The following is a 6,444-nucleotide window of genomic DNA, read 5'->3' as shown; positions in this document are numbered from 1 at the left end:
TACCCCTTTGTTGCCCTCCACAAATTTGATCTCTGGTTCATTTTCCTAATGTGGTCAGAAGAAAAGCCTGTTTCTTTCTCTTCTGTCGCCTCAAATGTTCTTGCAGATTGAAATGGTTTCCTTATATCCAGCACATCATTCAGTACTTTGCAGAGGAAGAAGCAGATGAAATAATCATTATGAATAAAGGAGAATATTTGTAGCTGAGTTGACATGAGTGCTCTCTGAACTTGGTTGTTTTCTTGCAGATGCTTTATTACAATGTCGTCTGGCGGGACCCAGGGGGAGAGCCTTCTCTGTGGTGGCCCCGGCCCTCTGGAACCAACTCCCCCCAGAGATTAGGACCGTCCTCACTTTCCGCGCCTTTCATAAGTTATTAAAAACTCATCTTTGCCTCCAGGCATGGGGAAACTAACACACACACCTATTGTCAAGGCTGGTGTATGGTTTGATTGGTTGTGTGATTATTTTATTTTATTATATGGGTTTTAAATTGTATTTTAAAATTGGATTTGCACACTGTTTATGTTGTTGTGAGCCACCCTGGGTCCTCGGAGAGGGGTGGCATACAAATCTAATAAATAATAATAATAATAGTAATAATAATAATAATAATAATTATTATTATTATTATTATTACTCAAACAAGGTAACATTGTCACTGTTCATCAGCACTGATGAGGTTACCTAGCTTGGGTAATGAAACATCAGCAAGAAAACAAGCAAGCTGAAAAATAATCATTACTAGTGATAGGCGAACCCAACGGTGTTCGGGTTCGGCAAGTTCGGATGAACTTTACGCAAAATTCAGCCGAACCTGAACCGAACCTGAACGGGGAATCCCTCCCACGAAGAGATTCTGTAGGTGGAGCTTTGACGTCAGCGGTAGGTTGCTAAGGACGCCAAGGTGATCACTTCCTGGATTCCATGGAATCCAGGAAGTGATCACCTTGGCATCCTTAGCAACCTGCCGCTGACGTCAAAGCTCTGAACGCCGAACACGACCCCGAACTTTGCCCGAAGTTTGAAAAAATTTCGGGTTCCTGTTCGGCATACCGAACACTGCAAAATTCAATACGGACCCAAATTGTGGGGGTTCGGTACGCCCATCACTAATCATTACCTTTACTTCTCCAAGTCTTAGTTACATACCATCAGCAGTAAAGTGGTGAAGTAGCTAGCCTTTGTAGCTAGCTATACTACTTCAGGAGGTTGTTGGTGTGAAACACAGCAGAATAATAATAAAAAGATTTTCTCTCTCTTACTCGCCCAACTACGTTTTTTTTGCCTACCTGTTTGAAAGTGTGTATAAGTCAGTTTGGAGGAGTGTTTAAAGCATCATGCTTAAAACTGGGAGTGTCTGAGATCTAGTCGGGCCTTGGGCAGGAAACCAGCTGGATGACCTTGAACCAGTCACTTGCAATAATGCAATATCTTGGGGGAGTGCGGGATGACAATGCACTAAGCCAGTGATGGCGAATCTTTTTTGGTTCGGATGACAAAAGGGTATGTGCATGCATGCCCACACCCATAATGCAATGCCACCCCCCCCGAGCAGGTGCACAACTCCTGCACTGCCCCCCATACACGTGTACAGCCCCCCGCACTGCTTCCCTGTGCATTCAGACAGGCCTCACTGAAGCCCCCAGATTTCCGAGAGGCTTGTTGGGCAGGTTTTTTTTCCATTACCAAGGTTCAAGAAAGCCTACTGAAGCCTGAGGAGAACTTCTGAATTTCCTATTAGAAACATAGAAGATTGACGGCAGAAAAAGACCTCATGGTCCATCTAGTCTGCCTTATATTATTTCCTGTATTTTATCTTAGGATGGATATATGTTTACCCCAGGCATGTTTAAATTCAGTTACTATGGATTTACCAACCATGTCTGCTGGAGGTTTGTTCCAAGCATCTACTATTCTTTCATTAAAAGAATATTTTCTCACGTTGCTTCTGATCTTTCCCCCAACTAACCTCAGATTGTGCCCCCTTGTTCTTGTGTTCACTTTCCTATTAAAAACACTTCCCTCCTGAACCTTATTTAACCATTTAACATATTTAAATGTTTTGATCATGCCCCCCTCTCCCTTCTATCCTCCAGCCTATACAGATTGAGTTCATTAAGTCTTTCCTTGTAAGTTTTATGATGTAGCCCGTCTTTGGATCCGTTCAATTTTATTAATATCTTTTTGTAGGTGAGGTCTCCAGAACTGAACACAGTATTCCAAATGTGGTGTCACCAGCGCTCTATAGAGTGGGAGCACAATCTCCCTCTTCCTGCTTGTTATACCTCTAGCTATGCATCCAAGCATTCTACTATTGACATTTTGCATTCCCAAGGTTCAAGAAAGCCTCCTGAAGCCTGAGAACTTCCAGATTTCCTATTGGCCTGTTGGGCTGTTTTTCGCTGCCCTCAGGATTGAGGAGGCTTTCCTGAAGCCTGGGGAGAATGAAAACGGCCAAAAAGATGGCCGAAAACCAGCTGCCCAGCATACGCATGTGCGTTGGTGCTGACACAGGGCAACGCCTCGTAATTTTGATCAACACACAGGATGTATGCTACTGTGATAAGAAGTGTACAAAGTAAAACCACAGTATATAATTGTAGGAATTATCCTGGTGCCAGAAGTGTCCTGATTTTAATGTAAGTAGAGGTGCCCTTTCTCTCCTTTTCCAATAACTAGTTGCTGCTCTGACATTTATGTGAACTTTGCTCTACATCTACTGGAAAAGAAAAGAAAGGGGAAAGGTTGCTAATATTTTGGGCCTGGTGAAGTAGGACAGGAGATTTTATCTATTCTCTTTTTATTTCAGGAATAAAAAAGAAGCAAAGAATTGGCTCTTAATCTCGTTCTGAAGCACAGCAGGGTGGAAAGTGTGTCTGCTTTTATCATGTGCAGTTATTTCAAATGAATATAATTTAATGTGTACTTATTGGGAAATCTATTCTTAATCTTTAATCCAATGCAATCCAATCTAACATCTCCACCAAAGGAAAGAGTTAACAGTACCTATTTGCAGTACTGCAGTTTTCTGTTCCAAGGATATCGGAATCCAACTATCTGGCTTGTTATACATCAAATTCTATAGCTGTGTTGTCTAGTTCAAAAGGAAGGAAATCCAAGTGGATAGCCAATCTGAAAAACGAGTGACTGTGTTTCTGTTTTCAGATATGGAATGTTGAGTGAAATTATATCTTAATAAGACAGAGGGGACATTGGAGTTTCTTCTGGTTCTTGGCTGGCCTCATTCATCACAGAGCAAACTGCTGAGTAAGTTCCCAATTTTAATCTTATCTTGCTGGGCCGGTAGAATTGGTTCCAATATCTGAAGTCATGGTTATCTTTATAGTGTAGCAAAATGTGGGGATGATTTGTTCCCGATTGTAAATAGAAGTAAAATGAAACTACAAGGGTGCTATGGAGAGGGAAGAGGATAAGGCATTCTTTCAACAGTTAGATGTAGAATTATTAAAAACACGCCCATTGCCTAAGACAGAAATGTTAACATCTCAATGGCTTCCCTCTGGACCTAGTAGTGAGTGGGGATTTCTTTTTTGGAAGATAAAAGGGATCCCATTCAAATCAAATGATGCTAAAATCTGGAAGAGAATAGTTCAATGGTTATGATGACCAGGTTAAGGAAAGTCATAGAATTACTATGATGCCTGGAAGTGATGTTGGATATAATCTAGTTCAGCACCTTGCCCGAGAGAGACATCCACTAAAATCAATAATGCAGTATTGCTGATGGAGATACCTCTAACTCTATTCTGTTACTGGTCTATGGCTATATAATTTCCTATAGTGTGCAGCTGAGGAATTCTGGGAGTTGAAGTTCACTTTTATGGAAGCAGGCAGTTCACTTTTATGGAAGCAGTTTTAGAAAGAGAATAACAGAATTGGAAGAGACCTTAGTGGTCTTCTAGTCCAACCCCCTACTCAAGCAGGAGTTCTTCTACCACTTCAGATAAATGGTTGTCCAATATTTTCTTTTAAAACCTCCAGTGATGGGATACCCACATATTTCTGACGTTTACTTTAGTTTCAGATTCCTTTACACTGATACTTGACAGAGTTATACATTTTTCATCCCTCCAAATGGGACATAGAGTGTCTATTCCCTATGCTAGAATGAACTTCTGAACTCAAAAATCTTAATTCTGGGAAGCTACCTTGGAGAAACATAGTATTTTCAAAGGCACAGTAGGAAGATTTCCATTTCAGGAGCACTTCTCTTTAGTACCCATGAACTATAGAAACTAGTTCCTGATTCCAGATAAAAAGAAGTAGTAAATGGTAAACTTCCACTAGAGAATCCCTTCTCTAGAGAAGCTCTTCTACTATTTACAAATAATCACTCACATTTCTCTTTGCCACCAAAGAGAAATGCAAGTGATAATTTGTAAACAGCGTTTATACAAATACCAGGCCAGTGAAAGTGCTATGAACAAAACACCAAATTTGTATGGAATTAAGAGAGGGGAGATTGATTGCAAATACAGTACTTTAAATGCCCTTATTCTAGATGGAAATGCACTAGTTAAGCTGAAGACTAAAGAAAAAATAATAATCAAGGGGAGAATTTCCTTCAGTAGAAGAAAGCCAAAAAACCAGCCAAGACAGCACAGAATTTAAATGCTTCTCATTATTCGGGTTATAGATCAGAAATCGAAATAAAGTTTTTCTAAAAATCCAGAAAACCATATCTTCATGTAAGACTAGCAAGAAAGCATCATTTGAGAAAGGAGAACCACTGTTTATCATGTGAGTGCGAACATGATGCCTGAATAGGCCTATCATGGAATATTATACATGGTCTTGTAATCTGTAGTTTTGTGTATCTGTTCTTGGTAAATATAAACACATCATTCATTATGTAAGTTTCTGTACATCAGTGATCCCAGTAATACTCTAACCTTGTATTTTGTTCTACACATTACTTCCTTAACATACAAATACACAATGTGAGAGAATACAGTGGTACCTGTATGCTTGCTTTTAATAATGGGTTTTTTAGTGTTTTTAAATTATTAGATTTGTTACATTGTCTTTGTTATTGTTGTGGGCCGCCCTGAGTCTACGGAGAGGGGCGGCATACAAATCTAAATAATAATAATATAATAATAATATAATAATAATAATAATAATAATAATAATAATAATAATAATAATAATAAGCGCCTCTACTTAAGAACTTTTCTAGATAAGAACCGGGTGTTCAAGATTTTTTTTTGCCTCTTCTTAAGAACCATTTTCTACTTAAGAACCCGAGCCCAGAAAAGTTACCTAGGAAATTTGAGAGCGACATGAAGGCCAGGCCAGTTTCCTGCCATTCCCCCTAGCTTTCTCTCTCACACACAGTGTATGGGAGGCAGCCTCATGCTGGGTATATGGGAGGCGCGTGCTGCTCCTCGCTGCCTCAGAGTCCCTCTTTTTTTTTAAGCCTTAAAGTTTTGGATTTTTTTTTATTCCCCTCCCCCCACCTTCTTCCTTCGGCAGCGACTATCCTCCTCCTCTTCTTCTTCCCACCCAAAGCGTTTATTTCTTTCCTAATAGGTTTGCACACATTATTTGCTTTTACATTGATTCCTATGTGAAAAATTGGTTCTACTTAAGAACGTTTCTACTTAAGAACCTGGTCACAGAACCAATCAAGTTCTTAAGTAGAGGTACCACTGTATCTAAGGTGGCCAAAGCACCAGCTCTTTATTTCTGATCTGTTTTTTGGTGAATTTGCATTGTTTTTCATTTTTCACAGCTCAGGCACCTAATCCCCCATTCTTGCTGTCCACTAGAATATTCAATGCTATGGTTGTATAGTAGGATGTATCTAAATCTACCTGTATTCAGCTAGCTGTTCAGAATTTAATAATTTGCCTCACTAAATTGTATCTTGAGATAACAGTACATCTGATGCGTTGAACTTGAATTAATTGTACCTAGCAACATTTGAGAGGTAAATGTGTGTTTTTGTATTTGAGGCATTCTTAGTTGCCTTCTGTTTAATGAAGAGTTCTTAACACTGTAGGGCAAATATTGTAGGAGAAGAGCCATGTCAAGACTGTGGGGACAAAAATCAGGAATCTGGTTGCACTTTTTGTGACTGACACATTTAATTAAAAGGCACATGCTTTTGAGAGCTGCAGTTCATTTCATTAGATATATTAAATGATGTAGAATTTCCACCAGTCTATACCCACTCTGTACCACAAAAGGTTCTACCACATTCCTGATATTTTTGCTTGTAGAGTAAAATCCCTGGACCTGCCATTTTGCTACAATCAGAATCAGATAAAAAGACTATGATATAATTGTGAAGTGATCTAACAGTACTCTAATTTCTTTGTTTCATCACAATACGCTAAACTACCTTTTGGCTAGAGTATTAAAATCTCAGCTGGTCATAATTCTGCATATATAACAAAGATATTTGTATGCATGTCA

This window comes from Erythrolamprus reginae, chromosome 3 (genome assembly GCF_031021105.1).
Source record: "Erythrolamprus reginae isolate rEryReg1 chromosome 3, rEryReg1.hap1, whole genome shotgun sequence".
Taxonomy (NCBI): domain Eukaryota; kingdom Metazoa; phylum Chordata; class Lepidosauria; order Squamata; family Dipsadidae; genus Erythrolamprus; species Erythrolamprus reginae.
Note: the sequence above shows the minus strand (reverse complement) of the source record.